This window comes from Aegilops tauschii, chromosome 3 (assembly GCF_002575655.3).
Source record: "Aegilops tauschii subsp. strangulata cultivar AL8/78 chromosome 3, Aet v6.0, whole genome shotgun sequence".
NCBI classification, from domain to species: Eukaryota; Viridiplantae; Streptophyta; class Magnoliopsida; order Poales; family Poaceae; genus Aegilops; species Aegilops tauschii.
Genome location: NC_053037.3, coordinates 475,097,755 through 475,124,510, shown reverse-complemented (window position 1 = coordinate 475,124,510; position 26,756 = coordinate 475,097,755). Strand labels below are relative to the sequence as shown.

The 26,756-nt window shown below is 42.2% G+C and overlaps 2 long non-coding RNA genes across 6 annotated transcripts; both read left to right on the top strand.

Moving 5' to 3' along the window:
- Positions 1 to 39: 39 nt before the first annotated feature.
- On the top strand, positions 40 to 20,876 carry LOC109773820 (uncharacterized). 4 transcript variants are annotated; one of them, XR_012205381.1, is made up of 9 exons: positions 40 to 341; positions 9,020 to 9,118; positions 9,810 to 9,981; positions 10,089 to 10,137; positions 15,264 to 15,415; positions 15,540 to 15,651; positions 19,836 to 19,894; positions 20,049 to 20,119; positions 20,464 to 20,876. It is a non-coding gene; the product is annotated as an uncharacterized lncRNA (long non-coding RNA). The 4 variants fall into 4 exon arrangements; XR_012205382.1 differs by lacking the exons at positions 40 to 341; positions 9,020 to 9,118 and adding an exon at positions 9,125 to 9,346; XR_012205383.1 differs by lacking the exons at positions 9,020 to 9,118; positions 9,810 to 9,981; positions 10,089 to 10,137.
- Positions 20,877 to 21,838: 962 nt separating this feature from the next.
- On the top strand, positions 21,839 to 26,506 carry LOC120976850 (uncharacterized). 2 transcript variants are annotated; one of them, XR_005773418.3, is made up of 3 exons: positions 21,896 to 22,862; positions 24,334 to 24,504; positions 25,829 to 26,506. It is a non-coding gene; the product is annotated as an uncharacterized lncRNA (long non-coding RNA). The 2 variants fall into 2 exon arrangements; XR_005773417.3 differs by having other exon boundaries at positions 21,839 to 22,862; positions 24,334 to 26,506.
- Positions 26,507 to 26,756: the final 250 nt, after the last annotated feature.

The following is a 26,756-nucleotide window of genomic DNA, read 5'->3' as shown; positions in this document are numbered from 1 at the left end:
GACTTCTCCATTCTTCTTTCCTCACACAAGTGAGTGTTCTTGGCGGATCCCCTTTCTTTTTCTTTTTTCTTGTCAGTGTAGATTTGGTACTGTTGGATAGCTCCCATCTACTTTGGTCCTAACCTGAGTCCACCCCCGCACCTGGTGCTTCCACAGGGAGACCATCGACGGCGGCTAGTTTTCCTCCTCATACACCTGCTGTAGGTTGGTAAATGGCGGCGGAGGGGTATCATGTCCCAGGATCTGTTGCGACAGGGAGTAGGCGAGATTGTTGATCTGCACAGTGCCGTTGATGTTGTCTTCTGTGCAATTGATTCGGTCATGGATTTCATCTCCCGCAGGTCTGCAATTTTCTTGGATCTAGCTTTAGTATGAGGATGGTAGTGTTGTTTTCTTCCCCAAGCGTTTGATTTACTTAAATTAAGATACGTGGGCTCAATGAAAATATGGTTTTCTAATTTTGGCCATTCTGGGGTAGCACTACTCGTTGGGTGCGATGTGTAGCAAACTCTGCTTCGGAATTTGTCTTAGCGACTGTAATCCTATTTCAGTGGAATAAAACTCACGTTTCCATTGGTAAAAAAAATACATTTGCTCAGCGGTACCAACAGTTGCTTGTATCACGTTAGCATAGTTTTCTCTTTTAAGTGATCTTCAAGTGTTTAATTTGGTACAGTGTAGATAGTAATATGTAATGTAAGTATCCCGCCAAAAAATAGAAATTAAGTAATGTAATTATATATTTGGGTAGACACACCAGTGGAAATTAGTACTATATATATTCATTGCATGATCATGTATACTGGCTGTTCTTTTTTTTGGTTGATGATAGTATTTTGTGAATGCGAAATACTCCCTCTCTCCCATAATATAAGACGTTATTACATCCAATATGTGAGGTGTAGTGTTAGTTTGTTTTTGGCCCCCTCCACTTTTTTCCGGGCTTGGGACCGGCATTGGCAGTGTTAGACCCCCCTACCCCTGCTAATATTGAACACACTTATCAAAGAATTTGTAGAGTTTTGATTGGCTATAGTTGAAATATTTCCCAGAGTATACTGTATTTAATATGGAAACCAGTCTGATTGCATATTAATACGAATTATAATAATTTTCCCATGCTTTCACTATTGGTTTGCATGAAATACTAAGCTCGTACAATAAAACTTTAGATAATATATTTTGTCATTGTTTGGTAGTAATGAACCGTTTCGACGCGTACAAAAATTAATAGATAATAGCTGAATATGAAAACAGGTCTGATAGCATTGTACATATGCAATATTACAACGTCCCGATGCTTTTTCTATTTGTTTTTATGAAATATAATAAGCTTATAGAATCAAGTATTACATAATATAGATCTTTGATGTTTGGTAGTAATGTAGTATTTCCACCTGTTGATGCATGTTTGCATTACTTTGGCAGTGTAGTAGACCATATTTGACCTGCCATATCATGTTAGCATAGTTAAGTCAGACTCTATTTGTAATAGATTTTGCAGTGTAGTAAGTTCCTATATATGTAATTCTTACGTAATAGTAATGCCTCATCTAGTTAAAGAAACATCATGCTGAAATTCTGTTATTTGTTCATACCTTCAGAATATCTCTGTATAGACTATGTTCTTGACCACATCATCCTCATTGCTATCTTCATCATCTACCATTACCCGCAGTCCCTCCCTTTTTGTTACTCTTGAGAAGGCTACGTATAACTGTCCATGTGTGAAAACTTGTTTAGGCAGATATAGTCCTACTCTATTTAGAGATTGTCCCTGGCTCTTGTTGATAGTCATAGCAAAGCAAACTGATATAGGATATTGTCGCCTTTTTAGAACAAATGGCCACGCTGATTCAGTTGGTTACATCACTATTCTTGGAACATATACCTTTTCTCCCACATGGGTTCCAGTTATTATCCGTGCTTCAATGAATCTTCTTCCAAGCTGAGTAATCGTCATCCTTGTACCATTGCATAACCAGCACTTTGGTTGATATTACGTAGTAGCATCACAGGTATGCCGACTTTTAATTTCAGCTCGTGATTTGGGATTCCAGGAAATGGTAAGCTATTCAGGAATTCCGTTGGATATAATAATTCTGTTTCTGCATTGAAGGTAGTTGCTTTGCATACTGTGTCACAGCTTAGATAAGTTTTCTCTTCACCTTGTATCTGATCCATTATATACTCATTTATATCGTGAACTGTTTCATTTCTTGGACATAATATTGCTCTTTCTTCTAAGTATTCTCGTTGGCGATACCTCTCCTGCAAATTGGGATATATGCTCTCCACAACTGTATTTTTGGGATCATTTCCTTTCTTGAGAAGTATGTCATTTGGTATTTTTATCAATTCCTCACCTTCTGATGATGTATTTTTTCCATCGCCGATATTGAGAATCCACTCTGCAAATTCTGCTATCTTTTGTTTCTCGGATTCATCATTTGTTGTGCAGTTCAGCCGCATGTTCTTTGTTAGCTTCATTACCTGAAAGTTCTTCCAAAGGTAAGATATTTTAATGGATGCAGTGACTATGTTGTGTCTTCTTCCCTTTGGTATAACAGGAAGGATCTGGCGGAAGTCCCCTCCTAGAACCATTGTCATGCCACCGAATGGCCTGTCGCTGCTGTTCTCACTCTTATGTCTTAATATATCCCTTAGAGTCCTATCTAGCGCCTCAAAACATATCTTGTTTGCCATTGGAGCTTCATCCCATAGTATTAGCGACGTCTTTTTTAGTAGTTGTGCCAAGTGTGAACCCTGTTTGATGTCACATGTTGACTCTTCTGTAAGGATTAGTGGAATGTGGAACCTCGAGTGTGTTGTTCTCCCTCCTTCTAGAAGCAGTGCTGCAATATCAGATGATGCAACTGCTAGTACTATCTTCCCTTCAGAATGCAACTTTGTTGTGATCGCCTTCCATAGGTATGTCTTACCTGTCCCACCATATCCGTCCACAAAAATTTGTTTTCCAAAATCATTGTCAACAGATTCCATTATTGTGTCAAATGCAAGACGTTGTTCATAGTTGAGACTACCAAAGATCTTCAAATGCTCTTCTCTTTGCTGCTCTTTGTCGTAACTAATTTCTTCATTTAGTAGCTTGTTTCCAAGTTCCTTTATTTCCGAAGAATTTGGAAGTTCTATTCTGGGGTATTCCTTAAGTGTTCTTCCAGCTTGTCTCATGAGCTTCTCTATTTCCACCAAGGCGTGTCCTTGCTTCTGTGATGCTGTGAGGCATAGTGTAGGATAGTTCAATAATTTTCTCTGTTTGTACTCCATGTCTTCGCTTAATACCTCCGAGCATGATTCCCACAGTTTTTTTGGGCTTGTGACTTCGCAGTGGCTTAAAATTGTTGTGAATAGCTACCTTAGCTGGTTGCCAGTCGCCCAATTTGATGCCTCCTTGATGCACTCAAGCCACTCTTTGTCATCATCAAGAAATCCTAGTGCTTCACAAGCAGATTTGTATGATGCGTGGACAACTCCATTAACTGTTCTTATGTCTTCAAAACATGTGCATCCTTTCTTGACGTTAAGTAGCATTCGCATATAGTATTTTTGTCCACTTGCTGGATGGGCATAATATATCCTTCCTGTTAGGAATAAGCAACTTGTATTCCCATGAGGCCATAGGCCGATATATATACATGTACAGGTGTGGTACATATGCAGGAAACCCCTTATACTACGGGATAAATACAAAGGGGTATACATGACTTATATTATAACTCTAACACCCCCCCTCAAACTCATGGTGGAGGAACAACACTGAGTTTGGAGAGATAAAAGCCATGTTGTGCTCTAGTCTGGGCCTTCGTCAGGAAATCCGCCAACTGTAACTCGGAAGGCACATACTGAAGAGCAACGACCTGATCCTGCACAGCAGCGCGCACATAGAAAGCATCAACACCAATATGCTTGGTGAGCTCATGCTTCACAGGATCGCGCGCAATGCTAATAGCACCTGTACTGTCAGATAAGAGCATAGTCGGTGTAGTGACAGAAACACCAAAATCCTGAAGTAACCACCGTAACCAAGTCACCTCTGCCGTCAAAAGAGCCATAGCTCGCAACTCAGCCTCAGCACTCGAACGGGAAACTGCAATCTGTTTCTTCGTCTTCCAGGCAATGAGAGATCCGCCAAGAAAAACACAGTAAGCAGAAAGCGAACGGCGATCAGAAGGATCACTAGCCCACGTAGCATCCGCATAGGCCTGAAGCTGTAAAGAACTGGAGCTAGGAAAGAAGAGACGGTGAGAGATCATGCCCCGAAGATATCGGAGAACACGAAGGAGATGACTATAATGAACCGATGTGGGAGCAGAGACAAACTGACTCAGAATATGAACCGGATAAGAGATGTCCGGACGAGTGACAGCTAGATAGACTAGACTGCCAACGAGATGACGATAACGCGTCGGGTCAGGGAGAGGATCACCATCAGTAGCACGGAGGTGAACATTGAGCTCCATAGGAGTCTCAACAGTGCGCTCGTCGGAAAGAGCAGCACGAGCAAGAAGATCCTGGATATACTTTTCCTGGGATATAAAAAAGCCATCAGAGGTAGAAGAGACTTCAATCCCAAGAAAGTAGCGAAGAGGTCCAAGATCAGACATAAGAAACTGCTCACTAAGACGAGCCTTTACAAAGGCAATATACTCGGGGTCATCCCCAGTGATGACCATATCATCAACATAGAGAAGAAGAAGAGTCCGGCCACGAGGAGAAAGGTGAATAAACAATGCGGGATCATGAGCACTTGCTGAAAAACCAGCAGTAGTGACCACAGAAGCAAAACGCTCAAACCAGGCACGAGGGGCTTGCTTAAGGCCATAGAGAGAGCGACGAAGACGACACACCATGCCATCAGGAACAGAATACCCAGGTGGTGGCTGCATGTACACCTCCTCACGCAGCTCACCATTAAGAAAGACATTCTTAACATCAAGCTGAGATATAGACCAGTGGCGTGCAGAGGCAACAGCAAGAAGTGTACGAATAGTGGTCATATGGGCCACAGGAGCAAAAGTCTCGTCATAATCACGACCATGCTCCTGCTGAAAACCACGAGCCACGAGACGAGCTTTGTGACGCTCAAGAGAACCATCGGAGCGAGTCTTAACCTTGTAGACCCACTTACAAGTGATGGGACGGACTCCGGGAGGAAGAGAAACAAGATCCCAGGTACCAGTGCGTTCAAGAGCAGCAATCTCCTCTGCCATCGCAAACTACCATTCAGGATGAACAACAGCCTGACGGTAAGAAGTCGGCTCAAGAACAGCAGCACCAGCGGTGGGAAATCCAAAGCGATCAATAGGCGGACGAGGACGAGAACGCAAGCCATAAGTAGGCTGAGAGGAAGAGGACGACTCATCCAAGGAAGCATCCACAGGCCGTGAACGACGAGTGTAATGCTGAGGAAGAGATGGAACAAGAGAAGGAGGAATCGCCAAGGTAGAATCAGGGGGTGGCGACGAAGAAGTCACCGGAGATGAAGGTGTAGAATCCGGTGACATGCTAGGTGAGGAGACCGGGGAAGATGGTGGCGGTGAATCGACGAGGGGTGAAGAAGCAGAGGGAGTGGGACGAATAGGCACAGGCGCGACGGGAGTGATAGGGGAGTCAGGAAAAGTGAGAAAAGAGATATCCTCCATGGAAAAGACCGAGGAAGATGGGCGTGGGTAAAAAGGACGAGACTCATCAAAAGTCACGTCTCGAGAGATACGCATCCGACGACCGACAGGATCCCAACAACGATAGCCCTTATGCTCATCACTGTAGCCTAAGAAGACACACTCAACAGACTGAGCGGTCAGTTTGGTGCGTTCGCGAGGGGCAAGAAGAACATAGCAAACACAACCAAACAAGCGAAGCATCGAATAATCGGGAGAACGATCAAACAGACGCTCAAAAGGAACACCACCCTGCAAAGCAGCAGATGGCTGAAGGTTGATGAGATAGACGGAAGTGGAGATAGCCTCGGCCCAAAAATGAGGCGGAAGAGAGGCGGCGATCATCATAGCACGAGCCGTCTCAAGAAGGTGACGATGCTTGCGCTCAGACACGCCATTCTGAGCATGAGCACCAGGACAAGAGAACTGGGCAAGAGTACCCTGCTCAGCAAGGACACCACGCAACATCTTAGAGATATACTCACCAGCGGAGTCAGCACGAAAAACACGAATGGGGGAAGAGAACTGAGTATGAACCATGGCAGCAAAACGCTTATAAATAGACAACACCTCACTACGTGAAGTCATGAAATAAAGCCATGTGTAACGAGAAAAATCATCGATGAAAATAATATAGTATTTATGGCCAACTTTCGAAGCGAAAGGAGCCGGACCCCATACATCAGAATGGACTAAATCGAAAGGACGCTTAGACACTGACTCACTATGGGAATATGGTAACTGAATCTGCTTGCCAAGACGACAACCCTGACACTCTAAAGAAACATCTCCTGAGACAGACCCCAGAAGACCTCGACGAACTAAAGACGATAACCGAGAACCACACAGATGACCAAGTCGATGATGCCACTGCTTGAAGGACCCAGTAATAGAGGCGACAGCAGCGGAGGGACTGGCATGGTGGTGGCAGCGGAAGGAACATGAAGCCAGTCCAACTCCCAAAGACCCTGAGAATCACGGCGGCGAGGGCCAGCCCCAACCAGAGTGTGCGTGCGACGATCCTGGACAGAACAAGAGTCAACATCAAGGATGACACGACAACCAGAATCAGTAAGTTGACCGGCAGAAAACAGATTCATGGTAAGTCGTGGAACATGAGCAACATCAGGAACAGAATAAGGAGTAGAAAGGTGGCCTCTACTAGCAACAGAAAGTGGAGTACCATCAGCAGTGAAGACATGAACAGGAGAATCCAGCGAACGAAGAGAAGACAAAGCGGAAGAATGAGAAGACATATGAAAAGAAGCTCCAGAATCCAGAACCCATGGGGATGTACCTGACTGTGTAGAGGGCGGGTGCTCAGTGCGGGAAGCATCAGTCACAGAACCAGCAGTACCCGTCGAGGAAGAACCTGAAGCCGCGAGCAGACGCTTAAGTCTCAGAATATCCTGCTCGGTCAAAGCAATGGCTGAAGCTGGCGAGGGAGATGACGAAGTCCCTGAGGAGGATGATCGCGCCTTGCGCAGGTGTTTCCGCTTTGTGTAGCACTGGGACTCAATATGACCATCATTGTTGCAGTAGTCACAATGTGAACAGGGCCGACCTGAGCCTCCAGAAGGAGTGGGCAAGAGCGGCGGAGCACTCGAGCGAGAATGGGGCGGTGCAGCCGGCGGAGTGGAAGAAACCCGAGTAGCGAGCACAGAGGGAACCTCCAGCAAACCAGCACCACGTAGGCGAGTCTCCTCAGCACGAATCTCGGAAAGCGCCTCCATGAGAGAAATACGGCCACGAGCAAGCAACTGAGCACGCCGGGGCTCAAACTCCTTACGGAGCCGAGACAGGAACTCGTAGACGCGATGAAACTCCAAATCGGCCTGGACAGCCTGGCAGCAGGGGCAAGTACGACAACCAGCACTGCGGAGAGAATCAAGCTGGCGCCAGATAGCAGAACTCTGTGCATAAAAGTCATCAACAGTAGAGTCATCCTGCTGAAGAGCATGCTCCTGACGAACCACAGAAAGGTATAAGGCATCACCAGAGGGCTCATAGCGCTGACGAAGACAGGTCCACATCTGGAAGACAGTAGGAAGACCCAGAAACTCAGAAGAAAACTGAGGCAGAACACTAGCAGTGAGAACAGCTGCAGCACGAGCATCATCATCAAGCCACTGGGTGTAAACAGACAAAGCACCATGATACGTCTGAAGAGCCTCCTCATAAGCCAAAGCCCTCTCATCATAGGCACGATCAGCAGCCTCATCAGCAATCTTAGCCGCATCCTTGGCGGCCTGAGTAGCGTCCGGAGGAAGAACCAGTGAAGTCGGCGGAGTAGGGGCCACCGGAGGGACCGGACGTGGCGGACAGCAGACCTCGCCAGAAAGAACACCCCAGAGACGAATGCCACGCATGTGAATGCGCATGAAGCCAGCGAACTCGGTGTAGTTGGTACCATCGAAGATCACCGGACAGCGAGGGACAGCAACGTAGCCTGATGAAGCAGACGTGTTTTTTTTGTTGGCAAAGATCCGAAAATAGCAGAGGCCGGACGAGGACGGCGGCTGGGAGCGAGATCCGGCGCAGCAGACCTTAGACGACAGCAGTAGACGATCGGGAGGAGAGGGACCTGGCCAGAGGACCACGAGCGAACGGCGGCCAGAGGCCCTGCTGCACGAGCGCCTCTGCCGTCAAAAGAATCCAGGCGGGAGGGGAGGACGACGGCGCCTGGCCTGAGGGGCGCACGAGTCCGGGCGGGAGGGGCGGACGACGGCGCCTGGCGAGTCCTGGCGGGAGGGGCAGACGACGGCGCCTGGCGTGAGGGGCGTACGAGTCCGGGCAGGAGGCTCCGGGAGGGGCGGACGACCACGGGAGGAGCGGACGACCACGGGAGGGACGGACGACGGCGGCTGGAGGGGCACAGCAGCGACGCCAAGGCGAAGATAAACCGCGGCGGCGGCGGGGATGGGATCGTAGCACGAGTTGCGCGTGCGAAAAAGAGACCTAAAGCTCTAATACCATGTTAGGAATAAGCAACTTGTATTCCCATGAGGCCATAGGCCGATATATATACATGTACAGGTGTGGTACATATGCAGGAAACCCCTTATACTACGGGATAAATACAAAGGGGTATACATGACTTATATTATAACTCTAACACTTCCAACCGATCTTCCTTTCTTCCTTTTGCTCCACTTTGTCTCTTTCTTTTTCCACACCCATTTTGATGGGAATTCTGCATATGTTAATTCTCTGGCTTCTTCACACATCTTGTTTGTCTCCATCCACTGTGTAAATTTAGTGATTCCTACTCTTTCTTTCCTGACTATCTTGGTTAAATCTGTAGAATCTGAGAAAATTACTTGTTGCTCATTTTCCAGGTGGAAAGGCAACCTTTCGACGCAGGTATCTCTGAAGTGCATTTTGAATTGAAACGTTCTCCAACACGCATCATTCCCTGTTATATATGTGCATTCTAGGTACCTTTTTATCTCATCGTTTTCTATTAGTGCTGTTGCTTGGTCATCACCTTTATTTATGTATTTAAAAAGGTATTTTATGGATAAAGATCTGTTGCACACCTCGACATTTATATGTGCTTGATATTTCACCAGCAGATTTCTGTTGTATGGGACTACGTATCTGTTATCCAACTTTATTCCCCCTTTCTGTATGAATCTTCCATCGTCTCGTCTTCTATATACTGGGTATCCATCTTCATCGACAGTGGTATTGTTGTTGTATTTTTTGGGGAACTTTCTTATGCATCTGTTGTCGACCATGCATGGTGACTTTGTGTTTGCTGCACCACATGGCCCGTGCATCATGTAGTTTTCCACAGCTGCATATCCTTCTGGGTCAATTTCCTTGTCTGGTATCTCTGCGCAAGTTACTCTATCTACCTCTGATGGCTCTGGATACTTGTGTTTCTTTTCCTTTTTGTCGAGGAATATGACTATGTGGGCATGTGGGAGGCCCCTTTTTTGAAACTCTATTGTGTATATAACTGCAATTTTATAAAATAACAGTTAGTTCAGGCAATTAAATAAGATGTTTGATAAAGTCAGTATGATATATTACTTGTGAGTGTTTTTCCGAAGTATTCCCTTTCTCTTATATCTCTCATGAACTCCTTGAGTTTTATGTGGAATACTCGATCAACAATATCAGGCCTTTCGTATGCTGTTTGGGCTACTTCGTGTAGCATAGCCTCAATCTCCGGCCATGCTGCGTTGCACGTGAATGTCACAAATAGGTCTGGGTATCCAGCCCACCGACATATTGCCATAGCATCTTGGAAGTTTTGTGCTTCTAGGGCTATCTGTGACTGTGGATGGCAGCAGTATCCTTTTTCCTACTTGGTCAGCCCTTGTATCTCCTCTTTCTATTGCATCCTGTAAGCCAGCATATAATTCCGTTCGTAGGTTTCCTTGATTATTTTTTATCCAGTCCAGTCTACTGCAAAATGCATGCAAGGGCATCCACAATGAACTGCAATGTAAGCTTTTCACACACCAGCAAGTGCATCGATTGGTTAGTACGTTGTTGTAGACGATATGCATAGTATTCCAACATTGTTACATGCTTTCTCTTACATTTTGCACCTTGTTTTAATATGTAAGGTATATTTTGTCTGTACCCATCTTCTCCATATGGGAACAATAGTGGATACTGCATAGCCATGAATTTTGGATGGTTCTCTGATATTCTTCTTGGCTTCATGTTTTTGTACTCAACAATGATATCCCGTCCTTTTCTACTTTCCGTGGCATCATTGACAATCAAGGCTGCAACTTCACTTGCAGATGGCATGTCACTTCGTCTTCCATCTGAGCGTCGCTTATTGATTAGTTTTAATCTCACGTTTTGATAGTCACCTTCTTCGAATCTGTCCCTTGCCATTCTGAAAGTTTTTGCAAGTATGTTATCTCTATCAAGCATATTTTTAAGGCCCTCTACGATGTGAGGATCTATTGACTCCCTTTTATCTTCCCTTGTCGAAGCATTAATCCTGTTTCTTACCTCATTTTCATTATCATAGATGTACAGTTGTGCCCAACGTGGTTTATCTTCACCTTCAGGCAATAGAGTACCTATTCTGTGGTAGTTCTGCCCATTCATTCTAAAAACATATCGCCCACTGCCATTGTTTATTTCTTTGTCTACTTTTCCTCCCATTGTTGTGAAAGCGAACATGGAGTTGTACAATCTGATATTTTGCAAGCAGTTTTTTGACGTCTTTCCGTTGTCTTTCCTTAGCAATTTCACTAGGTAAGTCGGTGGCTCTCTTAATGGTGGCAACTCAACCTTGCCATGTTGGCAGCATAGTCCAAAAGATGGCATGCTTTTCGCTCTACCTGAAGTTCTTTCTTCATACCAGAAAATTGCACCGCATCATTCACACTTGCATTTGGGTTTTCCGAAGTTCCAAATTTCCATATCAGTCCTCTCTGATTGCCTGTTAAAGTTTTGGATTTAGCATAAATTGAAACATTATTAATGTCTGGTGTTGTTGATAGTATAAAAACTTGATAGAACTTACAAATGTTGTCTTTGTTTCTTTCTCACCGATTTTGATGTAGTAGATATTTTATTACCTTTTGAGTTGTACACGCACATACCAGAAATTATCAGATTCACGAATCTCCAAATTTTAGATCCTGATTGTAATTTCTTGTTCGTTACCTCATAGTATTACCAGCCTGGCCAATCATTTCTCCTTCTTTTGTCGATATTTGTGCAAGCTTCTTGGCTTGCATTATTCTTTTCCTATGTCGTCTTGCCTCTTTTGCCTTTTCTCTTGAGTTACTTGCCCTGCATAAACATAAATACTAATTAGTAGAATTAAGAGATTATTTTTTGTCTGGCAGAATGAACTTATTACTCCTTGTGTTAATTTAACATTTTTTTTTTGCATTGGCTATAGTTCATTGTTATGTGTATTTTTTTTTTTTGAGATTTGGTGGACCATTCTAAATTAGCCGCACTTGAAGATTTGAGCACATAGATAGCAGAGTAGATGTGGATAGCATAAGAAAGGTACATAATGTTGCTGTTAGGAAATATGCAACTTGTATTCCCATGAGGCCATAGGCCGATATATATACATGTACAGGTGTGGAACATATGCAGGAAACCCCTTATAACGGGATAAATACAAAGAGGTACATGACTTATATTATAACTCTTAACACCCCCCCTCAAACTCATGGTGGATGAACAACACTGAGTTTGGAGAGATAAAAGCCATGTTGTGCTCTAGTCTGGGCCTTCGTCAGGAAATCCGCCAACTGTAACTCGGAAGGCACATACTGAAGAGCAATAACATGATCCTGCACACCAGCGCGCACATAGAAAGCATCAACACCAATATGCTTGGTGAGCTCATGCTTCACAGGATCGCGCGCAATGCTAATAGCACCTGTACTGTCAGATAAGAGCAGAGTCAGTGTAGAGAGTCGGTGTAGTGACAGAAACACCAAAATCCTGAAGTAACCACCGTAACCAAGTCACCTCTGCCGTCAAAAGAGCCATGGCTCGCAACTCAGCCTCAGCACTCGAACGGGAGGGAGGTACCATCAGCAGTAAGAACATGAATAGGAGAATCAAGAGCACGAATAGAAGACAAGGTGGATGAATCATGAGTCATATGAAAAGATGCTCCAGTATCAAGAATCCATGGAGATGTACCTGACTGTGTTGAAGGTGGTCTCACAATGCCAGAGGAGTCAGTAGCAGAACCAGCAGAACTCGTCGGTGAAGAACCAGAGCATGCAGCGAGCAAGCACCGAAGGCGCGTAATCTCCTGCTCAGTCAGGAGCTCAACTGAAGAGGTCGACGTAGATGCACCCGGCAATGAAGAGCCGGAGGCGGTCAGCAGACCACGAAGTCCCACAATCTCCTGCTCGGTGAAGTACATAGCTGAAGTAGACGACGCAGTAGCACTGGGAGAGGAGCGGCCACCAGGCCCACCACCACCTGTGGAAGCCGCCAGAGGAGGCGACATAGCATAACCAACATCATCCGTAGAGGCCGGTGAAGGAGACGAGGGCACATGCAGACAAGCCCCAAGCGCCAAAGGAAGACGCGGGTCAATAGAGTCATATGCATCAACACATCCGATGGGGGCCGTGAGAGGAGCCGGTGTAGAACGATAATCACCGATGAAAGTCGCAGGAGGAGTCGATGTAGAGCGACAATCACCACGTGCGAGAGTCGCCACAGGGGACGATAGCACATACGGACGAGCACCAAGCACCGACAACATTATGCTTCTTTTTTTTTCTTTTTTTTTACAGAAGGCAACCAGTCAAACAGCCAACAGAGCGGCCGAGCAAATCAGATCGGGACCAGTAGGCGGCGGCGGAGCAGATCAGATGACAACAAGTGGAGGAGGCTGATGCACCACGTCACGGGCCTGCACGGGAGGAAGATGGTGCTGCAGCCGCAAGTGGACAAGCACAAGCTAGCCAAGCCACCAGAACGACGTGGCGTGAGGAGTTACAGCAGATGCCCAAGGCAGCAGGCCAACAGCCAGCCAGGCCCAAAAATCGTACAAGGCGTGGCCCAAAGGAACGATGTCCAGGTCAACACACGAAGAGGCCACGAACCGATCGCAGCGGCGGCTGACTTCCTGCACGCGCTACACGGCGGGCTGGCGAGAGGACGGCTGCCGGACAGCGACGGAGGCGGGCAAGTGGCGGACGGCGGCGCAGGGGCCCGCCCCAATCCAAGCGGCGTCGATCTGCAGCGAGATGGGTTGGGGCGATCTGGACGGCGGCAGCGGTTTGAGGCACGGAAAAGCAGCGACGAGAGAGGGAGGGAGCACAGCACGTGAGTGTGTGGGTGAGAGAAACAACGACGGCCGGCCGACGAAGGATAGCGGCAGCAAGAGATGGGATCAGAAGAGCACGAGTTGCGGTGTGCGAAAAAAAACCATAGGGCTCTAATACCATGTTAGGAAATATGCAACCTGTATTCCCATGAGGCCATAGGCCGATATATATACATGTACAGGTGTGGAACATATGCAGGAAACCCCTTATACAACGGGATAAATACAAAGGGGTACATGACTTATATTATAACTCTAACAGTTGCTTCCTGTATGATGTAATACCAGCCATGCATCATTAATGTTAAAGTTTAGCATTTGAATTGAGAAATATAATTGAACCAAATGGATGATAAGATGCATAAGAGAGAAACTTCGTGAAGATTTTCTTACTTCACGTGGAGCAAAGGTTGTCCTTTGTGTATGTTCGCGGAATCTGGCAGACCTCCATGTATGATTGAAGATCGTCTGTTTTTATTCTCTTGAAGTTTCATTACCCTTTCCAATCTTGCGATTTTTGCTGATTGTCTGGATTTGCATCAATAAGATTAAAAATTAAAATATAGTTTTTCTCGTGAAAGCTACAACCAATTAGGAACCTCAGAGTGCGTAACTGGAATTGCTTTGTTTTTTAAAATATTAGTGGGATTTCACATATAAAATATTCAAGATTAGTAATGGATCACCTTGTTGGAGTGCATATTTGATTTGTTTTAACCACCTTGGCAGGTTTCTCACATTCCTTGCTATGTGGCCCACCTTTTCTTTTCATGTTGTGTTCCTGCATAATGGAGATTTCAAATGTAAACCAAAGTGAATGATATTATAATATTGTTACAGACAAATCGTGGTCTGGTGGCCGATGGACGGTGATTAAGATTAATGTGCTTGTTGTACAGGGGAGTACATTGCCCCGGCACTTGAAATAACACTCAAGTTATAAAATAATTTTATAAGTTTATGAAGATTCAATATTTTTATTACCTTAAATGAACTTATAAAATATATTTTTGGTCGTATAATTAAAGGAGATCACTTTTCAAGACCAGTGATTTTGCAGAAATTTTTACTGATAAAAGGATTTTATGTTCCAATCTCTTTGTGGTACAAGCTGACCGAAGCAATCTATACCTGATTAATGAGGTTTTCTTTTTGGACAAATTTAATGAGGTAGTGATACTAAATATTATGGGAACCCTCATCTGATCTATAAACTGCAAGTGAATTCCCTGCAGTACCCTGTGCTTCTTAATGGACTTGAGCCCTATGGGAGCCGCCACACAACCCCAAAATATAGTAGAGTATCACGCTAGAATAAGATTGTAACTGAGGATTAAGAGAGAGGGAGAAGAACTATACCTGAATTTAGAAGTTGTTTGACTGTTGTCGTACCTTGAATTGAAAGCGTATGTTCTGTCGATTTTGTTGGTGCTCCTGAGAAGAGATTGAGTTTTAGGTCTATTTGTGCCACGGCAGTTGTTTATATAGGCATGTCCTTTCTTTCTATAACCTAGTTTTGTACGATCTCTTAAGGTATTCTTGTTACATGCGTTTACATACTGGACTCTAATCCAACGTGCCTTTAAATTGGGCCATCCTGGACAGCGTGGAAGTGTTGTTTCATGGGTTTATTTTTGGCCCACATGTTTAGGTCGAGTCACATCAGTCCTTACAGTTTCCCTAGAAACCAACGTAACATGCACCATCTCTCTCTCTCTCTCTCTCTCTCTAGAATACATACTACTATTACCAATCCATAACCTCTTAGGTCATAATGTATACTTTACCAGGGCATCTTGTGCGTCAGCATGCGGTGTGTGTCGTTGAATTAAGCTTGTCCAAAACAGCAAATGAAGATGGAGAAGCGACCAATGGCGTGGTTCGGACGATGATGTACACGATTTCTACTCTGCCGAGCGTCCAGGCCAACAACCATTTAGAAGTATTACAGTAATCACCGATAGTTTTCCTTTAGTCTGTTTTATACTCCCTTCGTCTCAAAAAGGTGTCAACTTTGTACCAATTTATTCTCTTGTTTAGATCTTAATTTTTTTTGATTTGGACAGGTGATATCACGACTATGACATGAAGAGTAAGAGAGGCATTTGTCAATCTTGAGTTGTTTTTCCGGGACGTTTATGTGTTCCAATCATGCTATGGATCTACATATCCAGTTGGGTATGCCTCCTTCAATTTTCTTCAATACTTAAAAATAAGATAGTATTTATTTCTTTAAGGGCGCTTTTAGTGTTGAATGAGGTATACGCTAAAGACAACACAAGCGAGTGTAACTAAAAATAACTTAAGTATATGTCTTAGTACATATGATAACTTCAATCCATGCTCTGCTACAGCATAAAGTAAACATAATTGTATATCAAGGCAAACTACTACTAAGTATAGAGGGTGTAGTGTATTCTTCACTTCTTCCAGCTATTGGACGTACTTAAGCACTTGCTGCTCTATAATGCCTAGCCCATGTATCTCTCTGGCTCCCTCCTAATCCTCTTTGGTCTATCATGCAAGGTTGGCTTGATGTGTTCAGATGGTTTTTTCCTCTTCTTTATGCAATCGGTCCTTTCCTTCCTTATTTTGCTTCTAGTTTTGGCGTTCCATTCTTCATCACTGTCACCTTTGATGGTACAGTTGTCAGCATGACTATTGTTGTCTCCCTGCATATATGCAAAAACAATGTTATTATTGAAACATTTGTGAATTTCTGTAAGTACATGGTAGATATTAAGCTTGTATATCATCGACATATTTACCTTGTTCATTCTTGTACTTTCTTCAATTTTGTCGTTCCTAGTATCAATTTTTGTACTGCTGATTGCATTACCTTTGTCCTCTTGCTGGTAAGATAGAAACCATCTGTTATATCTTGGAACTAATATATTTTCAATAATTGATTGTTTGTTCTTTTTGTTCATATTACCTCAATGTTGTTTTCTTCAATTGTGAAATCACCATCTGTGTCACTTCCTTCCTCTTGTACCTGTAAGATAGAATGTGGCAATTTATCAATGTATTATGAAATGCATACATAATATCAGACTAAAGTGGGGCGAACCCCCTTTTCGAAAAAATACATAATATCAGACTAAAGTGGGAAATGACCAATACACTGATGGATTATTATTTCATACCAATGATTGTATATTTTGGAAATAATATATTTAAAGTTAAATCCTTTTCCTTTTATTTGATAGTACCTCATTATTGGTTTCTTCATTGGCGGAATCATCATCTGTGTCATTTTCTTCCTCTTGTACCTATAAGATGGCGATAGTTTAAATGAACATCATAGAGCATATTGTTAATAGATATTTAAGGTGGAATGTATTCAGCTATAATTCTGTATAGTTTTTTTGAGCTTCACAGAAGCAACCTTGGTCGCAGCATTTTTATATCCCTCGTTGTGTTTGTCATTTCTTAAATCTTTGTTATATCTTCGATCTGCGGTTTCATCATTTTCTTCTTCTTCTTCTTCTTCTTCTTCTTCTTCTTCTTCCTATACATAAAATATCACGAGTTAGAACACAATAGTACTTTGTGTTTATCTGGAAAACAATACAGAAAAAGTATGTACATTTCACGTCACTATTGAATTTGTTTTTGTTCATAACTCTTCTGAGTTTCTTGTTGGTAGGCCTTCTGACATCTGTCTTGTTTTGTGTGCGGTCTTTATCTGAATCATCTCCTATGGTAATTATATCTGAACTTGTAGCTTGAATGTTTGCTACCTCCTTTTCAAATACATTTTCCTGTTTTTTCGGCGATGTCATAAAATAGTAAAGTAATTTCAAAGAATACCTCACTATCGAATTTTTCTGTAAGTACCTTTGTTTTATTTCGCGAAGCCTTTCTTTTAAAATCCTGTTTACATCTCTTTTGTTTTGTCTCTCCTTTTATCTTCTGCAAAAACGTTTTTAGCTCTTCATGTGCGTTTTTATGTCATAAATAAATAGGCTGTAATCAATTATCAATGCATATACAGGGAGATAATGTTTTCAATTTGTTACCTCATCGTCAGGAGCTTCAATTTTAACAACTGTTCTGGAAGCAACCGGTCTCCCATCTTTTACATATCTTTTGCTAGACTTCTGTATCCTCTGTTGTTGCTTTTTGTTGGATGATACTGAGGTTTCCTTTCTGCACATATCCTTCTTCTCATCAGTCGTTGCATTCTTGGAGGAGTGGTTCACCTATAAGAATGAAAATTATTTTTTAACATTTTAAAACAAAAAATGCACACTTGTGAGAGCAAAATCATTAATTAGTGGGAACACCTTGTTATACTCAAATGTGCATGTGCATACCTCTTCAATCATTTCATTTGAATATTCCATCTCAAGTTTTTCATCAACTTCAAAAGTGTAGCTCACTTTAAAATTTTCCATACACTCTTCTAGATTCTTTGAATTTAACTTCAGTCGAAATATGAGTGTTCTGCCATAAAGGTTCTGAATAACATCTGGTATTGTGTTGTTGAATCCCTCCTGCTCTAATAGGGTCGATGCAGATATGTTGCCTAAAAGACTCTTTGCTACCTCATTAAACATCACGAAAGTTGTTGTTGCCGTGCCATCGTGTACCTTCAGTTTAAGTAGGTACCTAATATGATGTTGTCAAGTTATTACTGGTATATTATTAAAACAAATGGAACCGAAGACAATCTAGTGCACAACATGCTCACCGCATGTCTGGATTTTGAGCTACTTCATGACAGGAAGTGCAAATATAGTTATCTTGTTCCTTTTTTGTAGCACAAAAGCAAAGTTTGCATGCCATGTACCACCAGCCTTTATCTGTTATAATATCATCAATTGTTGCTTTTGTTGTGCATACAAATTCCTATTAAAGAGAAAATATATGAGATTATTACATAATAATGTACAATAAATAAGGTACAGTATGATGATCAAGGTTAGAGGGAAACCTTTCTTTTAACGTCAGCATATCGCAGTTCTATAATTTCCCTCAATGTTTTTCTGTTGTACAACATTTGCTCTTCAATCGTTCCTTGGGTGCTTTCGTCGATTTGAATCATTGTTGGAATAACATCTCTTTCACAATACCTATAATAGGTCACAACATAAGCACATAAACTTGTAACTTCAAAGACATACATAATTGCATTATTATATACCATACCTCTCAATAATTTGGCCTGCTTCTGGAATTTCAGGGTTGAGGAAGACTTTAGATGCATTTGTTGTGCGTAGTGATAGCCCTGGTAACAAATTGTCAGTAATTTGGATTTAAGTTTTCACAAAAAGATTGTAGTTCTCAACATTGAATTTTCTGACCAAATTTGACGTGACAATCACTATTATTTGTTTGTGCAAAAGACTTTCATTCACCGTATTTGCTAAAATATCCCCCATAGCGTGATCCGGATCGTTTCATCTCTGCATGGATTTAATCATGAAAAAGTGATATAAAATCATCTATGCAATTTTAAAAAATCTATAGTAATATAATCACTTACTCTAGTATAAGGATTTCAATCTCATGGATGTTTGAAGTTTGCGCCATGCCCGTCCCTTTATTTTTTTGTACTTGCTCTATTGGTTTCATTGCAGTAAGCAATCCAATGACATCTGCACATAATCATATTTTAAAATCTAGCTAGTTTGCCAATGCTTCTTCTTGCATATGGATTATGATCATACTTGAGCACTGTTTATCAATATTCACCCTACTATCCAAGGTATCACCATCAGCAAATTCGAAGTGGTGATCCAAAAACTTGGATTTTCCTTCATCCACTTCCTTCACTGTTGTATCATAAACAAAACTGATTTTGAGATTGTTCTTCAATGGTCGGTATTTTTCATACTCCGAGACTTTGAAGGTCTTAATTATGTATATGAAGTCCTCTTTAATTTTTGATTTAAATTTATTGACCAGTTTGCTCCCAATAGAAGCATGGATCGCATGGCCCTACATAGAAAGAAAAGATCAGCAAACTTTGGAAAGGATAAATTGAAGAGACATTATATATGTAATACTTGCACCTTTTTGTCCAATAAAATCATATCAGTGCTAATGAGCTCATTAGTTGATAAGTTAATCACGTCCCAAAGTCTTAAAACTTTGACTTTGATTGTCCATGTCTCGTTTCGTGTAGTCAATGCATTCAACGTTGTATATGCCATAATCTTTGAGGCCCTTTAAATATAAGAACAGAATGTTGATTAGTAAAGTAAGTAATATAATGACATGCAAGCAATCCCATTTATTTCTGTAAGCTTCTATAGTATAACAGCCATGGCATTAACCTTATGTAGAAGACTATGAAATAAAAGTAGATGAATCAACACAATTTTATTGACAATTCGTCTTAATTTATGTTTCAGATGGAGCTGATGCCATGACGACAGAAGCCCACTATGACATCTGAGTGTTGATTAGTAAAGTAAGTAATATAATGACATGCAAGCAATCCCATTTATTTCTGTAAGCTTCTATAGTATAACAGCCATGGCATTAACCTTATGTAGAAGACTATGAAATAAAAGTAGATGAATCAACACAATTTTATTGACAATTCGTCTTAATTTATGTTTCAGATGGAGCTGATGCCATGACGACAGAAGCCCACTATGACATCTGAGGTTGATCAAATATGGAAACCATCTATGTATGTTTCTCTGTATCTGTTTGTACGTGATGTAACTTGTGAGCTAACATGTGAAACCTTTTTATATTAGCACTACCTACAGTATGAATTACGTATTATTGATCCATTAATAGATCTGATCTATAATAATAGGTATAATCTATAATATGGACAACACCTTATGCACCATCTATGCTTCTCTATATCACAGCAAGTAATCCCACTTGGACATGTTATAGTTGTAGCATGATTCTGGACTTGTATAGTATTTCGGAGGTAATGGCAAATGTTTTAGATCAGGACTGCCTAGAGTATAATTGAACCATTATTGATCCATTAATAGGTATGATCTATAATTCGTGCAGATGGAACTTACTTGTTGTAGACCGTTTGCTTGACGGAACTATCTTGTGGCCGCTGGAGGAAGACAATTCCCATTTGCTCGACAGAACTATCTTGTGTTTGCTGGAGGAAGATAATTCTGGAGTCGAAGTTTTGGTCGCTGGAGGAAGACGATGTGGGAGGAAGATGATGCAGAAGTTGTACTCTAAAATCTAGAGGACAATGATCCTTTCAGGTCGTGGGGAAGGTCTTATATGGATGCGTGAGTTTCTCTCATCTGCACGATTGAAAGGAATTTTTTTTGGACGCAGCCTGGACAGATATTTCATTTGGAGACTTTTTTTTAATAAGAAACCAAGAGATATGGTAGTTCTGATTTGTTTCGGTACATCCCGTTTGTAGACAACACGATTGAAAGAAAGCTTTTTTGGTCGCAGCCTGGACAGATATTTCGTTCGGAGATTACTAGTACACATGCCCGTGCGTTGCATCGGGCGAAAAAAAATAGAACCTGTTTCCTGTGCCATTATGCACCATTTTATATCCAATTGTAATAAACGTCAATGATAATGTTAAACGTTAAAATTTTCTTTTTAAAAATAGAAGGTAATGTTAACATAAAAATTGGAATACTTTTTTAAGAATAGTCAACATTTTTATGAAATTTGAACATTTCTTTGAAAAAGATCATTTTTCGAACAGATGTTTTTCTTGCAAAGAATCCTTTTTCAGGGGTAATAATGTTTTTTAGGGGTAATAACATTTTTCTGTATAATATAATTTTGAAAATGTTTTTTATATATTTTTCTGTGACTGGTTTTTGCACAACCTGCTTCATTTGCCGGTGTGCATCATTTTTTATATCCAGTTTTCATAAACATCGACGATAAGGTTAAACATTAAAATTTTATTTTTTTAATAAAAGTTAACATTTGCATAAAACTGAAATACTTTCCAAGGAAGAGTTAACTTTTTACAAATTTTTAACATTTCTTTGAAAAAAATGTTTTTTGAACATATGTTTTTTTGGACATTTTATGAACTTTTTGGGCTTGGGCCAAACAACTGGGACTACACAAACACGCACGCTCTCGGAAAAAAGATACACTTTCGTTGTGACACAAACTGCACACATTGTCTCTGTTCCCGTTCCCTTCACTATCTCTAGTCGCCGCCGATGCCGCCGATCCCCCACTCCCCTCGTCTCTCCCCTCGAACCCTCTCATTCCCCTCGCGTTGTCTCACAGACACACAACACACAGAGGAGCGAGCGCCACTTCGACCGGAGAGTGCTGCCACGCCGGTGACGAACCCTTCTACGCCGCCTCCTCATTCCTTCCCGTTGGCCCGGGCCGCTGCGGCCAAAAATAATACTCCCTCCGTCCCGAAATATCTGTCGCTAGTGGTAAATTTACAAACAAATAAAAACCTGGAATTACCCTAAAAAAACCTGGAAGTTTTTGGGACACAACACAACCGGCAGTCCAGAGAATCATCAGTTCTCGTCGTCGCATCGCCCACTCAACTCGCATCCACCATTCCGCCCGCACCCCCCGAATTTCTCCGCCGTCCCAGTGCCGGCGCGACGCCGCATGCCCCGGCAGAGCGAGCGCTGCTGCCGTCGCATATGCCCGTCGAGCGCCGCTTCCGCCTACGCATTCGCCCGCCGCTGCCCCCGACGCATCTGCCTGGCTCCAAAAAAGCTCATTTTTTGGGTCCAAATTGGCTGATCTGGCGGCGGTGCTGGATCCGGTAGCGGCGAAGGCGGCTAGCGGGGAGGAGCATGTCCTCCATGGCGGGCGGAGAGTGCACTGACAGATAGATGGAGTAATTTCGCCTTAATCCGTGGTGCTTCCCTTTCTCGACTTAATCTGCGGTGGTTCCAAATCTTCCTAAGAGTAATTGATGCCCAACATTCTTCGTCTCATTTTCATTGCTGCTTCTCTGGCCGCAGCGTTCTGCGTCTCCTCGATGAGTAATCAATCCATGTTCAGAGTTAATTAGGAGTGCAGTATTTTCGCTAGTTCCTCATTGCTACAATTACTCCTGATTGTGGCCCAGCTTCCAAGTTTCAGTCATTATTTCTGGAACTTTTCTGTAATTCGAGTACTATGATGATGTTTATCTTCTTAAGAACAAAGGAACAAGTGTGGGAGGATGATATCTCTGCTGCTTGCTGTACTTCAATATTCTAGATTGTTGTTTAAGTTCTTGGAGTAAATTCAGTGTTTAAACATTTTATTCTTGGCCACAGCAATAACTATGTGAGTGTACTGTAATCCAAGAGATTTTCTTCATTCTTCTTGCAGGTAATAGATTGTTACTGTTACTGTTAAAGACGTGGCTCTCTCGGTGCTGCAGCTTCTTCCTCGCCGTGCAGGGACGGCGGCGACGAGCTTCTACCTCGACTACAACCACCTAGGTGAGTTCCTCCTCTTCTCTATGGTGCCACAGATAGCTAGCACTGGACTTGTGACATGGTTTAATTCATGTGTTGCTGCAATGATTTGTTCCTGTTAACTGCTGGAGTACTTGTTCATCATCATGATGTACTCCTTTTTCAGCAAATTGTTCTGTTTAAATGTACCAGTAGTAATCTTGCAAAATGTCAGGAGTAAATTACAGTACTCCTAATATCAGGAGTAAATTTACAGCAAATTGTTCCTAATTACTATGGTCATTTAATTTGGAGTTGCTACTGATTCTATCTGTTTATAGCTATTTGGAGTAGGAGATTATATACCCTGAGTAGTTGTGACCAAACATATAATTTCTGCAGCAAGTACAAATGTGCTAGAGTAATTCTTTCTATTGCTATGGACACATGGGCCATTTCTTTCTATTGGTATGTACAATATCTTATGTAGCCAAAGTTCGCTCTCTTCTCAAATCTGACCATGTAGTGTAGTGACCAGTAGTAGTAATGTGGTGATTATCCAGTAGTAACAGATGTCTGTAAATGTTCAGTTAAAGCATCTTATAGCTTTGGGAATGTGCTTATTCAGATCACACAATAAGGAAAAAAGAACACTACCATTAAGGAATGCTACAGAAATGGCAGTGATACTGAAGGATCTGCTTATTCGGATAAGAATTCCAATTCCAAAACAAAAACCCCTTTCAAAAAAGGGGAGTAGGATTAGGGCAAACAAAAAGGCAGGGAGGAGTACACCTTGCTCCTGATCCAGAACATTAAAGGGACTGATAATGACCAGGTGAGGTAGGATTTGGGAACGTGATGCCTTGATCGTTTTCTGACTGGATCCGGAGGCCGGAGCACCGTTTGCTTTCCCTGTTCAGTGTTCATGCTCGCTCTATCATTGGGGTTTATGGCCGTATGTACAAAGACATCATTATTTTCTTCATTTCTTTTTGGCATCAGATTATCAGAAGCATCTCCCACTCCCATGAATGTTGTTTCTTTTCTCTTCTTTTCCTTTTCTGCTTGATAACATGAGTACTACAGAAAACAAGAGTATTTGCTTGTTTGTAGTGACTTTCATGCATTACATTAATGCATAGACATCTTAGGCAAAGAATGTTTAATTCAGCAGTGTAGCAGCATTAGCTTGCTCCGCTGTATGCCGTATGCTCCGCTGTATACCAGGAGTACATGTTTATGGTCTTGCTGCATTAGTCTAACTTGAGCTGGAATGGCAGGATATATATGCATGATCCATGAATCAAAACATGACATTTGTTGATCATCTGGAATTAAAGTACCATACCCAAATAATCTGTTTCAATTTGAGCATTTGCTCCTTCAAATAATAATGTCAAAAGCACAGTAAAATGCACTTTCATCAGTATCACCTTAATTGTGACTTTCTTCAGGTTCTTGTTCTTTCAGCAGTATTCTTCAGATTCTTGCTCATGAGGTTCTTGTTCTGCAGGTTCTGCCGTACAAGGAGCTCAGATAGGCGCTGGCACAGGTAGAGAATTTGATAAAAAAAACAGGGTAGCAGCAGCATTTCAGTTTGGGAAGGTTAGAATGCTGGAATTGAAGCAGTTGTGGATTTCTTCAAGGCAAAAACAGAGCATTTCCACTTAGTGAGATGAAAAGGGTTAGTTTTCAGGTTTTGTTTCAGCATGCTTTTGATTGGTCACTCCTGAGCACTAATTATCACCTACCTGCACTACTCCCTCTCCGTATGTATTAGAAATTCTAAAAAGACTTCATGCGTGGGACAAATGTGTGCTCGGTGCGTTAGGTCCTGCTTGTTTTAATTTGAACAAGAAACCAACCCTGTACATCTAGCATAGCAGGAGAGCCCAGCCAACCTTCAATGTGCGTCTAGGGGCCCTTCCAATTTCATTGTTCCTCCTGTGATTAGGCCTTCCTTTAATCCGGCTTTGCTTCCTTTAATTCTCCCTTCAATCATTGTTCCTCCTGTGATTATGCCTTCCTTTAATCTGGCTTTCCTTCCTTTAATCCTCCCTTCAATTTCATTGTTGCTCCTTTGATTATGCCTTCCTATCTGGCTTTCCTTCCTTTAACCCTTCCTTCCTTATTCTCGAAGTCAGAGACTTTATTATTCCTTGCACGCTTCACTCCTTAATTCCCGAGACAGCTCCTTGACACCGAGAAAACTAAAAAGCGTATATAAATTGGGAGGATTTAATGTAAGGGGGCAAGGTGGGACTATTCTGTACCAAAGTAATTTTCTAGCCTTGCCCAGGCCTTTAACCCTTTTGTTTTGTGGGCTGTGTGGTCGCTGGCTTAGTTGGGCTGGGCCTTTAAACTCGGTGATGGATAAACGAAACCAGATCGATCGGTGACGTACGTGCAGGCAACGAAACCTTTCTATAGCAAAAGGTAGTACCACCTCGGGTATATGTTTTAGATTCAAACTGAAAGTGTAAATTCACGGGAAGAAGCGTATTGTGACGGTGAACCCGACAAAGTCAATCCGTGCTTTATTTTATATATATATATATATATATATATATATATATAAACGAAGGGTTATGGTAGTCTTGATTTGTTTGGGCACATCCTGTTTGTAGACATGTTTTTTTTAGAAATGAAGAGATATGGTAGTTTTTATTTGTTTGGGAACATCCTGTACAATCTCTATTATGCGTGTCATGGCCCAACTTGTAAGCGTATTTGTTTTTATGCGGTGATGGTCCAACATCCTGGAGTTAGTTTGGGATTCTGAAACTAAATGTGAAGCCATCGTTGCACGTATGGACCCACCTGGTTTATGAAGATCTAATGGTTGTGCTTTGTCGGGTCATCTAACTAAAGGTCAGATATATCTAATTATTGTAGGATTTTACAAGATAATTATCTTTATTTTGGTGACCCCGTCAAGTACTTTTTATATATAAATAGATAATGCCTTTTGGAGTAATTCTACTGCCTTTTCTCTCATAATACGCAAGGTTCACACAAAAAGGGAGAATACCGGCAGCTGGAATTCTGGACCAGATAAAGCTACGTCAGGCTACCTATTCTGCACAACTCCAAATAAGATGAAACTTCGCAGAGATTTTTTATGGAATATATAAGAATTATTGGAGAAAATAAGTACCAGAGGGGACCCACCACGTGGGCACAACCCACCTGGGCGCGCCAGGGAGCCTAGGCGTGCCCTGGTGGGTTGTGCCCTCCTCGGCCCACCTCCGGTGCCCCTCTTCTCGTATATAAGTCATTTTGACCTAGAACAAATAAGGAGAGGGCTTTCGGGACAAAGCGCCGCCGTCTCAAGGCGGAACTTGGGCAGGACCACTTTTGCCTCCCGGCGGAGCGATTCCGCCGAGGTAACTTCCCTCCCGGAGGGGGAAATCATCGTCATCATCATGACCAACAACTCTCCCATCTTGGGGAGGGAAATCTCCATCAACATCTTCAACAACACCATCTCCTCTCAAATGCTACTTCATCTCTTGTATTCAATCTTTGTACCGGAACTATAGATTGGTGCTTGTGCGTGACTAGTAGTGTTGATTACATCTTGTAGTTGATTACTATCTGGTTTATTCGGTGGAAGATTATATGTTCAGATCCATTATTCTATTTAATACCTCACTGATCTTGAGCATGATTATCATTTGTGAGTAGTTACTTTTGTTCTTGAGGTCACGAGAGAAATCTTGTTGCAAGTAGTCATGTGAACTCGATATGTGTTCGATATTTTGATGGTATGTATGTTGTGATTCCCTTAGTGGTGTCATGTGAACATCGACTACATGACACTTCACAATATTTGGGCCTAAGGGAATGCATTGTGGAGTAGTTATTAGATGATGGGTTGCGAGAGTGACAGAAGCTTAAACCCTAGTTTATGTGCTATCCTCGATGGCAACAATA